Source organism: Cavia porcellus, unplaced genomic scaffold (genome assembly GCF_034190915.1).
Source record: "Cavia porcellus strain 051 isolate PalLab524CR breed Dunkin Hartley unplaced genomic scaffold, mCavPor4.1 scaffold_8, whole genome shotgun sequence".
NCBI lineage: Eukaryota > Metazoa > Chordata > Mammalia > Rodentia > Caviidae > Cavia > Cavia porcellus.
The window spans coordinates 95,426,585-95,438,957 of record NW_026947491.1 but is presented as its reverse complement, the minus strand read 5'-3'; the positions used below and the strand labels follow the sequence as shown (position 1 = coordinate 95,438,957).

Genomic DNA, 12,373 nt, shown 5'->3' with positions numbered 1-12,373 from the left:
TTCCAGAGTGAGCGCTCACCTCCAGGAGAAAGGCACTGATCACCGGGATGGCCAGGCCTCTCTCAGAGTCTGTGTCTTTAATTTCACCGTGAGATCTGGAGGCCCAGCCACGCTAGGCCAGACACTCTTTCTCCAGGAATTCAGGCCGCATGTCCCTCTGGGTTAGGACTCTCAGGGTGGTGTGACAGGGCCCTCACCCTGGGACATGGCCAGGCCACGAGAGGGGAGGTGTAGGTGTGAAAACTGCCTCAGCTTTAGACACTTAGCGAAGAGGGAGTGTTCAAATGCCAGAACCGTCCTCAGCCTCTGCCCGCCCCTGCTTCTTCAGGTGAGATGTGCTCCAGCAAGTGCCCTTCCTGGGCGTCCACCTGAGTCTCTCAGTCTCCTTTCCTACCCTCTCTCTCCTCCTCATGGAGATCTGTAGGGATCTTATTCAATTTTATTAGACTTTCAATAACTCAACCTTCACTGTGAAAAGTGTATTCATTGTTTACAATTTACTTAATAAATGACTCCCATTACTATTTTTTTAATGATTTCTTATGCTTAAATATATTCTTTTGCTGGTCTTTGGAGAAGGATATGTAGATCATTTATTTTCAGGGTTTTGTGCCCTCTAACCTAACAAATACAGTTCAGGGCATAAATACCAATTTAAGTGTGGAAATTATTTTCACTATCATTCAGTTCAAAATACTGTCTAGTTTGCACTATGATTTGTTTTTGGACTCAAGGATTATGTTGAGCATGCTGCTTAATTTCCAGTCACACTGGAGTTTTTCAATTGTCTTATTATTTTTATTTATTTGTATTTTTAAAAATTTTTATTTTAAAGAGAATAAAACCAAGAAATAAAACAGAATCAGTGTAAGTGACTCAGGACTTCAAAACAATAAGAAATCAACAATGGTTGTCGTAATGCCTCTTGTTGTCTTCGAAATAGTTGCCCAAACCTTCAGTCATAGTGAAAATAACACAAAACATAACAGAATACAACCAATAAAAACAAAACAATGATTATACTTCAAAACAGATAATAGCAAATCCAAAATGGCTACCATAATATATCTTACCATCTTTAAATTACAGCTCATGCCATAAGGTATAATACAATCAAGCAAAACAAAACAAAATAAAACCCAAGCAAACAAAATAATGAAATGATACTGGACTTCCAAACAAGACAATAGGGAATCAACAATGGCCACCACTTCAGAAGGAGGCCCCATAGATGCTACCTTGGGTATTGCCATCCCCTGAATAGATGATCAGACTACCAGCTTTGACCTGCAGCGTCAGTGAAACACTGAACGTTGCAAGCATTAAGTTGAATTCACTTCAATAGCTGCATTGAAGCCTGTGTTTCTCGGGATCAGCTGGTCGCTTATGGGTGGGGTTGGGGGTGGGTCTTGTTGTTTCCCAGCACATGCACTGGAAGGGGCTGGCATCTGGCCCCTCCTGTGGCCTGGCGCCCCGCACATGGTACTGATTTGCAGCAGGGGTGGGGGGGGTGCTTCTTGTTGACTTCTTGTTCTCTTCCCCTGCAGCTCTGTCTTCTCATTTTAAATATTTACCTCAATCCCACTATGGCCCTGGGAGACACTTTGGATGGACTCAGCCCACTGAGCCTTTGCTTTGTATTCTGCTCCATGGTCAACTCTGGCAAACATTTTATGTTCTGTATGTACTTGAAAAGTGTAATTTACAGTTCTAATTGCATAGTTTATATTTTTACTATTCTTTAAATTAACTTAGTACTTGCTATTTCCAAACTACCATGAAGAACTTATTTAAAGTCATAGTGTTCTTAAGAGTTTGCCATCTCAGTTTGAAAGCAGGTTTGTCAAGATGATGAAGCCAGTTGTAATGTTTCTGCTGACAAAACAGTGCTGTTTAACTTGTTGCCCTCACCCCACATTGGTTACTAAAATTAATTATCTTGTTAGAGCACGCCCCACTTCTGCACACACAGCTGAGACCTCCTTTGTCCCCCACCTCTGCTGTCCTTGGGCCTGCTTGGTGTCCAGGAGCCTGATTAGTGAGGACATCCTGGTAGTTTTTCACCTCTGGCTTCCACGCTCCGGGAAGGAGATCAGAGGGGGACAGTGCTTTTGGGCAATTATTTTTTCCCTATTCCTTTCCTATAGGTTGAGTGAAGGCTCAGTTCCTCCTCATCCAAAGATCCAGGCTCCTGTCAAGGATGTCCCCGCTATGTGACTTTGCCCTTTTGGGTCCCAGGGGGGCCTTCCTCTCCCTCAGATTCAGGAACTATCTCATCAGCAGCCTCCTTAGTCCTCAATGTTGAAGAAAGGGTGCAGTTTCGGGGGCAGATGTTGCAGGCACGCCACACGTCTTGCAAGCTCCACTCATGTCAGGAGGCAGGTGATAAGCTCCTTTGAGTTCTGTGCATCTGTCACACTGATGCAGTCTCCAGGGTCAATGGCCCTGTGTTTCTAGAGGTTGTGTTGCCCTAGTACATCACCCTTCCTGCAAGAAGATGCCCAGCACCTGGGTGATGTGAGTCGGCTTTGGATGCTCTGCTGAGCAGCCTATGGTAATGATAGTGTTAAACTACACTCAGAGCAAAATAAGGCTCAGCAGCAAGCCCAGCTGTGGCGCCGGTTCAGAGCCTGCAGATTCCACAGCCCCATTGGTACTGAAGACGGGAACCCCTGGAAGCCCAAAGAGCTTCACAGCTGGGTCTGAGATGAGGTCATCTGGGATAATTGTTCTCTACTTCAGGCGCATCAGTGGGCCCTGGTAAGGACCCAAAGTCCAGCTGTGAGATGCTAAGTGACAGGAGCCGGTGCTGCCACGCTGATTGATGTTATTCACACAGTAATGTAGATCTGTCCTTTTCCGGGCTTTCTTTGGAAGAGAGCAAAGGAAGAACATATTTTAGTGGGCAGAGGCCGAGGTACAGGGAACGGCAGGTCTACACGTGGACTCATCAGCTATGTGCAAACAATTCTGAGCTTCTAGGAGAAAAGAACCAGATCTAAAGATTGAGGACCAATCTGTGCATGGGAAGAGTGGACCTGGACCTCCCAGGATGGGTACAGAGTGTAAAGCACATGTTCTGTCTCCATTACTGCCCGAGGGCATCCACTGCAGAGGAAGCTACATCAATCAGGGAGGTCAGAAAGAACATTTTGCCATTGTTAACCTGCCTGGACACTGCCAGGCTGGCCCCACGGGCCCATGCACAGCACAAACATAGCAGGGTCGAAGGAAGCTGCTCATGGGCTCAGTATCATGGCCTTCCCCTCACCGACACTGCTCTCTGGGCCACACCTCCAGTCCAGGACACAGGAAACTGCAGCTTAGAAGCACTGATGTGACTGTTCCCTCCCTTTCTGCACAGGGAAAGTCTTTGTTCTAACAGGGGCAGGAAAAACACCAAGCCTGGATGTGCCCACCCAACCTCCCGGTCCAAAATGAAACCGCAGCATGTGACACCCCATCTTCTCTGACCCAGGAACCCCTTTTGTAGCAAAGACTTGGTAGTCACAGCCACAGATCCACATTTTAATCTTCCCAGTTCTTCCACTTCCCAGAAGAAACCAGCTTGATAGAACAACAGGATGGTAATGAAAGACTCACTGACAGCACTCTTGGAGAGCAATACCCTGGGAGGTTTAGTACTATTCTGTGGGTGCAAAAATATGTTAAACTAATAGCGTGGCCAGATGGCAGCTGCCAGGTGGAAATGAGGGCAGACCTCCACAGGATTGCACCTGGTCATTTGGGCATGGTGGGTGTGGAGATTCTGTGCCTGGAGACTCATGTTTCCTCTGAGTACAGGCCTAGTCCTGGCAATGTGCTAGCTGAGATACCCTCTGACCTTTCAGGACATGTTGTATTGAAAAAACCCAAAATGAGAATGTGCATCGGCTCCTGGACAGCAAGGTCAACACGATCCCCATGGGAAGGTGGACTTCCGCCATCCTGTAAATCGTGTCCAGAGCCTGAGGTGTCTGCTGACTCACCTGCTGGTTTCTCCTCACCAGTAATCTGGGTCAACAGAAAACTGTGGCGGCTTGGTGAAATCAGATCTCTCGAGAGAGACTTAGGTTCCACTGCAGGAAATCTGGCCTGGGTTTCCGTATTCTTGAGATACTGGCAGAATGTGAGAGGGATGGGAAGAGGGTGGAGCGGCCATTATCACAGCCCACAGCCAGAGCAGACACGGAGGGAAGGATGCGTCCTGAGGCCAGGGCTCTGAGGCTGTCTTCAACCTGGGCCCTGTGTACAGGGGCTGATGTGGCTTGGACCTCACCATGTGGGCACACAGTGGGCACAGCAGTGTGATGGGCAGGAGTAGAGGCTGAGCACTGATTTATGGCTTCCCGTGCTGTGCCGGACACCATGTGGACGCTGTCAACTCTAAAACCTAAAAAATAAGAGCAGAAGACAAGATTACTACTAACCCCGCAACCCTGACCAGGACTTAGCGTTTAGATGCATTTCTTGCACTCCTTAGGGGTGCTGTCAAAGCTTCTTTGATCCGCTTCACTAGCGTGAGATCCTTGGGATGTTCTGGCAGGAAGAGGGCCGGTGGCTTGGGAACAGGTGTCCCGCTGGGTCCTCCCCAGCGGTGGCTATGGGGTGACTGTGTACAGCAGGTGGTGGCTCCTGCAAGGTGGATTTCTCCCACAGCTTTTTTCCAGGGCTGCTGTCTCCCCCCACTCCTCCTGGGCTTGGTGCCAGTGACAGGGATTCTATCCCAGCCCTGGGGTTCAGCCTATCTTGGAAGTTTTCCTATATTCTGTCCATGTTTTGTAAATAGTCTCTTTCCTACAGTTATCAAGTCACTCTAATTTGCACCTGTTTCCTCCTGCAGCACTGAATAGTACACCCACTAGCACAGTCTGAAGCATGCGTGAGTGTCATCTACAGCTCCATTCTTTATTCTGAGCAGTGATATTTATAATCGGTTATTATTTTCAATGATGCTGCAGTGAATCTGCAGCTAATCACTTCCTCACCTTCTGCTTCTCGTCCTACCCTTAACATTTAAAGACCCTTTAGGCTTAGATTCTCAAAACCGGAAATGCAGCCCAAAGTTATTTGGAATATTTTCAAGTGTCCTGGTGCAGATTATTAAAATGTTTTACAAAAGAATCACATGAATGCATGTATAATGATCAATATTGAATATTCTTATTTTAAAACACTTTTTGTCAATTCTATGGCTTTAAAAAGTCACTTCTTATTTTAAAAATTTACCATTTTCCTTACCCCTGAGCTTAGATCTTTTCAGGTTTGCTTATCAGATATATTTTCCTCTTGTGAAACTTTTATAGCTTTGCCCATTTATTGGTCCATGGGTACTGGTCTTTTATTTTGATTGATGTGGGCTCTTTATAGAAAAATTTAAGACTTTGTACATACTGTAAGTATTATTTTAAGAATGATTTTATCTTTTGTATATCTCGATGTTTGGAATTTTAAAATAAAATTGTGAATCAAGGACTCTCAATCTCTGTGTTTTCTTCTCTTTTATGCTTGGAAAACTCTCCTCTGGGGATTAAATTCTTATTCGCTTCTCTTTTTCTTAAGTTTTTCTAAGGTTTGATTTTCTATGTGCAAGTCTTCAGTCCATCTGAAATTGATTTCCCTGCATGATCTGAAGTGAGGGCCTGAAATTGATTTCACCCCAAACTGCTATCCAGAGGTCCCAGCACCATTTGTTAAATGATCTTTCCCATTCTCGTGGCTGTGTGCTGCCCCTTTATCATGGATTAAATGCTCATATGTACTGGAAGCTATTTTTGGGCCATTTATTTTGTTCCATTGATTTGTCTGTCTCCAGCATCTCACTGTCGAGAGAAACATATCCGGAAATATTTGCAATACAAAGACATGCGAGGAAGACATGGGCTGCTCGCCTGAGGAAAACCCACAATCCAGCAGGCAAGGGAAAACTGTGTTCTTCCCTGTTCACTGCTCCTCGCTCCTATGGATGAAATATCTCATTAGAAGAAGGAACACACGTTAGTCAACAGAACAGCAGCAGTTAACAATGTGTGAAGAGTGTTATGAATGAAAACCTCATTCACCTTTCCAAAGCAAGCGTTCCTCTCCTGGCCCGAACCTGTTGCTGGTGTCTTCCGGGGCCCAGGGGTGGTGTCTGAACCTGAGGAAACGACCTCACTTAGGTGCAGATCCCTGCTTTGTGGGGGCACATTGTCACCCACGCGTCATATCCCTGGAAGTTCTCAGGCCTCTGTGCCCAACCAGGACTCAACAGAACTTCAACCATAAGTTAGAAAACCCTGCTCCTAGGCTTGGCCTCTACACCCTGGTGCAGGAGGCACTGCCTCTTCACGTCTTTCACCAGCTCTTTCCTTCCCACTGTGGTCTCCTCTCCGAGGTGATGCACCACCCTGCTGTCCTTCACACGGCACGGACTGGCCATGCCCAACCCAGGCTCTGGCGCTGAGGAAGCCGACAGTGAGCAGGTGTGGATGAAGCAGTGTCAGGCTCTTCCTGCTGCTCTAACAAAATACCCAAGGCTGAGAAATTTATAAAGAACGGGAAGTTATTCCTCACAGTCCTGGAGGCTGAAAATCCCTGACTGTGCTGCTGACAGTATGGAGTGTGGGGAGAGCGACTCTGTGCTTCCAAGTCGATACCCTGTCACTGTGTCCTCATGTGGAGAAAGACAGTGGAACAATAGGGGCCCTTTTAGGTGCTGTTTCCACCCATGGAGAGCGAGTCCCCAAGGCTACCCCTCTCCTTAAGCTCCCACCTTGCGCTGCTGTCCCAGTGGACATGCACTTTCGATGGGACACAATGTTCAGCTCGCAGCTTTCTGCTCACAATCCCTGTCCTCCTCTCTTACCAGACGCAGTCATTTGATCCCAGTAGCTCCACATGTCAATGCACTCCAGCACCAGCTCTGAGATCTAAGCCCAGGATCTCATCGGAATGTCTAAGTCACTCCGGGAGAGAATCAAGTGGGATTTATGCGAAGAAAATTCCCAATCCATCTGTGAGCACATGAGGATACATGCTGTCTATGCTGCAAAACATGACAGCAGCCCAGGCACAGGATAGACATCTTCATTTGAAAATGGGGAGAGAAGGCAGAAGAGAAGGGTCACAGGGCCCGAGAAGTAAAACACCCACTGAAGAAAACCATACACAATTTTGAGGTTTCGCCTTGAGACACACAAGGTCCTTGAGGCCTCAGAGAATCCTGACCCCATGGTGCAGCCCTTCCAGGATGGAGCCCTGTGTCTGTGACTGTCCCGGGCAGCACTGAATTCTGATTGCTCCCTTGCTCAGGGGTCTTAGGGCCATCCCTGCACCTCTAGCTCCCAAAGGTGCTGCCTGGCTGGAGCTTCACTCTGCAGCCGCCCTGCAGGATGTCCAGGCATTCTTTGCAAACTAGGTGAGGGGAGCCAAGCCTCACAGCTCACACACTGCAGACTGGGCAAGTGAGCACCATGTAGACACCCACAAAACCTACCATGTATGTGCTCCAAAGAAGCGGCCCAGGTCACACGTGTGTTTATGTGAGCCGTGGGGTGATGGGGAGGGTGCTGTGCTGGAATTCAGGGAGAAGAAATTTGTAGAAGCCCTGGGCTTTGAGCCCTAAGTCTTCATGCATGCCCCAAGTCTTTGCCTTGAAATCACTGTGCCCTCTCAGGTCCCAGCACTCTGAGGATGGCAGGGGCAGTCTCCAAGATCTCCAAAATGGCCCTAGGGTCTTCTCCCATTGTCTTGATGAAAGGCACCTGGCTTCTTTCAGTCCATATTCGTTGTCTTGTAGAAGCTTCCCAGTGAGTTCAATGGTGAGACGGTGTCTGCGTGTAGCAATGCCCTTGGCTGCCCTATGGTTCTTTCAGGCTTCTGACAGAACCTGGTTTTACTCATGAGTCAACTCATCTGCTATGCAGTCAGTGTGACTCAGAGGAAGCCACGTCATCCTTGAGAGAATTCCACGATGAATCCCCGAAGGCCCCGTCTAACCAGGGAATGCAACTTCCCAGGGATGGATCCAGACTTCAGCCATAACCTCAGACCAAACGAGGAGACACAGGGCAAGATTCACAGAACAGTCTTCTCTCCCTCCTCAGTAAAGGCAAACAGGACAGTGCTCCGTCCTGGCTGCCACCAGCAGCCCTGTGTGACTGTGGTGACATCAGCCTTGGAGCAAAGCTGCTGCTGCTGTCCGCAGAACGGAAACGGAAAGAGCAGTAGCTGAGGATATCGCTGAGTTCCTGAGCACCTGTGCTTGGGCCCACCCACAGCTCCTTCCCTGCAGCTTTTGAGAGGGTGACATCCCCATTGTCTGACCCTCTTCACACTGGGACTCTGCTTGTTGAGGTAAAAGCTCTCCTTACTGATGCAGGTAAGAAGGAGGTTGGAGAGGTCGCCAGAAGCAGCATAAGGAATCTCGGGGTCCTTCACTACCACCGGGGCTCAGTGTCTAGCACGTATGAGGTAAAGCCAGGCATGCCCTGCAGGGTGCAGTGCTCCACAGGGGTAAACACCCCTCCCTTAGGGTTCCACTCTGCAGGATTTTCCCAGCCCTTGGTGCGTGCTCAGGGGAAGCGGCAGCCCACCTGCTCATCTTCTCAGAGATACAAGAATCACGGACCTGTGCACCATATTGCAAATGTATCCAGCCCCTCCCGAGAACAGTAGGAATATCATGTCCCGTAACATATAACCCCATTTGGTACAGCGGAAAGAAACCTGGAGCAAGTGTGGTTGTGGATTCAAGTCCAAGACCCACTCAATATAAACCAGTTTTTTATTTAGTTTTTTTATTTAAAGAAAAAATAGCAATACAGAAAAAAGTGTAGAAATAATACAGAATTTCTAAAGAAATTAATGCTAAGAAATCACTAGTTGATAAATTACATATTGTCATCTTAGAAATAGTTGTTCAAGTCCCAAAACTAGAGCATAGAAAGTGGACAGTCAAACAATGACAGTGAAACCATTCTGTTCAATGATCCAACAAAAACTTAGTAATGTGGTCATCTGTCTTACACACTTAAACATACATGCAGTTATATTCTTTAGAGCACTTTCCTTCCCTTTCTTTTTTATAATAGCTATTACACATTTTGGAACTTATTATTCCTATAGTTTTTATTACTTTTTACATCAGAGAGACAATGTGATATTTATAAGTATGATTCTTATTTATTTCACTAATGAGGATAGCCTCAAGTTGCCTCCATTTACCTATAAGGGCCTCAAGGTCATCCTTTTTTATAAGTGAGTAACATTCCATTGTATAAACAAACCACATCTTTTTCATCCACTCTGAAGTTGATGGGTATTTTGGTTGCTTCCAAGATTTAGCTATTGAAAACTGTGCTGCTATGAACATGGGTGCACATATATCACTGTGATATGAACTTTTCAGTTTTTCTGGGAAAATACCCAGAAGAGGAATAGCTGGATTGAATATAATATCCAGTTCTCGTCTTCTGAGTGAACCAGTCTTTAAATCACGGGGACCTCAGCTTCCTCCTTCACAAAATGGGGACAATAATTCCTGTTTACCTCAATGCATTGCTGTGCAAATAAGGTAAAATAAGAGATGCAAAGATTCTGATATATCCTAAAACTAACAACTGTAGGAACGATGATTAATGCCCCTGAAGCCAGTGTCAGCTTCCTGCAGTGCTGTGTCACACAGTTTAATTACACCCTGCCTTGTTTCAGAGAGGACTCTGGGCATCGTACAAGGGAATATAAAAAAGACAAGATAGCAGAAATTAGAAACAAGATTTCTTTCAAAGAAAGGGAAATAGCACTGCCAGTAGACACTGAAAACCTGGCAGGCTGGCAGTAGGTACTCCGTAAATGTTTTTCAATGAATATTAGAATTGATTAAAAAAAAGTGTCTTCTGAGCTCTCTAGAAGCCAGTGTGATTGCAGAAACTGCCTGCTACATCCTTCTCAATTTTCATGAAATAAAAGTAGATGTGATCTCTCTGGGATCGCTTTTCTGGGTTAGAAGGGCTAGGGGCTAGGAGATACATTATCTCCTTAATATCTTAGAAGTCACATCTACAAAAATCACATTAGCATACAAGAATTTTAAACCAGCAGGCCTGGACCTAGCTGTGAGACTCTTCCCAGGGAACTCCAGGACCAGCCCTGCCAGGTCCCCAGGACGAGGACTGAGCTGAGGTTCTGCAGTGGGGTACCCTTGCCTGTCGGCATTCCCAGCTCCGAGACCCGATGTGTCCGATGGTTCAAAGGGAAGGAGTTTATCCCTCACCCACAACAAGGTCTACCTTCTGGGTCCCCACTTTTCTGCCCCAAGAACTAGTTCTCATCAGGTGGGCAGTTGGACCCCTTCCTCCTCTCAGGGAAACCCAATGCCAGCCACAAAGATGCAAGTTTACGGTCTGGTACCAGCAGGATAATTCCACCCTTAGCACAGTGCCCTAGAGCAGAGTCATTTTCTGTCTTACAGAATGTCTCCCCACGTTCCTGTGGGAATTTGCTTTCCTACACTCCCTTCATCTGAGGGGAGAGCAGACCTGCTCCTCCAAAACGCAGGCTTGCTGAATGGACACAGGAATGGATGGCACGAAGGGCACAGAACCACTCCCTGAGTTGCGATTTGCATTAGCAGAATGATTACACGCAGCCCAGTGGATGTGGTGATTATGGAATTACTCTAGGCAGGGTTCACTTAGTTGTCAAGGAGATGGGATAAATACATTCACACATGAAGAAACGGATTAGAGTAGGTGGCAGCCCTGCCTGGTTTACAGAAGTCTGGAGGCCTGGCTCCCGGCTCCCTTGGAGTAACTTTCACTCAGCCCGACCCTGCTGCGGCTGTGCAAGACAGAGATGGAGGAGGAGAGGAGCTAAGGAGCACCCAGCTTGGGGCGGCCCTCCTGCCCCCTCGTTATCCTCCTTCATTTACACAATAAAATCTTGATTCTCTTTCAGGCAGAGTGTAATTCCTATCTGGTTTCCTCCTTCAGGGACGCTGTAGGGCTCACCTGCCCACTGGGTCCCATCCCAGGCGTGTGACTCCCCCACATCCCTGCCCGAGGCCCCTGTGGAGGATCTCTTACTGCGGCCAGACCTGGGCTGCTGGGATTGATTTTGTCTTGGGCCTCTGTTTGGTTTTCTTAGCAGGTATGCCAGAGCATCTACTGTGGTCTGGCCAGGACCAGAGCGTGGCACCAGGAGGCGCACAGTGGGGCCAGGATCACTCCGAGGAAGGGCAGATCCTCGAGGACCCAGCTGAGCCCGTGCCAGGATGTTTGTATCAGAGTCAGGTGGCAGAGAGCTGCGAATGAATACAAATCGGCCCTCATTTGTATTTGTTGACCCCACAGGCAAGTGGGCCAGGATGCTGCGCTGGGGGACAGATCCATACCTCACGCAGGCTGTGCCGCTCCCTTACCAGGGCACCTGGACTCACGTGCTGACTCAGCCTCAGATGGCGACCAGGCGGCCCCTCGGTGCACGAGTGTCTCCTGAAGGCCTGAGTGTTCTTCCAGCCCAGAGCCAGGAGACCTGCGACTTGGCACCCTGAGCATCTGTTTCCTCATCTGAGTGGGGAATGAGATCACACAGTTCTTTCTCCATGCCACAGTGGGCGCAACGGACTCCACCGACTGCGGAGGGAGAAATTCCTTAAAATTTGCACAAACATGTACACAATTTCCCACTGCTGTTGATCACTGAAAATGGAGTGTCAGCTATGTACATAGCAGTTATCTTGCTACAGGTATGAAAAGTGGTCTAGAAATGGTTAAAGGGTGGAGGGGGATGTGTGTGTATTTCACCCCAGTCCCAGAGACTTGAGAATCCCTGGATTCTGGTACCTCGGGGCCCCTGTGGACACCGGGGTTTGGCTGTGTTCAATTCAAGCAGCACTGAGGAGACTGAAGGAAGCCCTCCTGGGAAGGATTTAACCCAGGGAGGAGAGTGGAAGGTGCAGCCCACGGTGTCAGGGAGTCGCTCACAGGGCTGCGGTGAAGGCAAGTGAGGCTTTGACACCTTGCCACTGTAGTTACATGTGGACAGAGCAGACATGCGTGACAGGCTGGAAGGGCTCTTGGCTGAACTCTTCTCCTGCACCTTGGCTGTGTCCTCAGACAGTGACAGTGAACTGATACCATGTGCCCCAAGGGGTTCTGTCACCCCTGAAAGCTCTGCAGGTTTCCCAGTCACTGCTCTGTGGTAACAGAAGCTTGCGTCTCTGGGTTGTGAGGGGGTTTCAAGATGCTCCATTCCAGCCTCTTGATCTGCAGACACAGACACCGAGGCTCACTGAGAGCTGCTCACCAGTCCCTGGAGTTCCAGAGGATGTATCTGAACTGGAAGTCGGATCTCACAGTGATAGGATGGCTTTGTTTCCATAGTTACTCCC

General features: G+C 47.9%; 1 long non-coding RNA gene across 1 annotated transcript in view; it reads right to left on the bottom strand.

Annotated features, from left to right (window-relative positions):
- Positions 1-827: 827 nt before the first annotated feature.
- The window catches only part of LOC134477440 (uncharacterized), a 79,858-nt gene continuing 68,312 nt past the window's right edge, over positions 828-12,373 (bottom strand). The window contains exons 2-3 of the long non-coding RNA XR_010049527.1: positions 3,990-4,393; positions 828-2,868 (exon numbers count right to left, since the gene is read on the bottom strand). This is a non-coding gene — a long non-coding RNA (uncharacterized LOC134477440). The remainder of the gene's footprint in view (positions 2,869-3,989; positions 4,394-12,373) is intronic.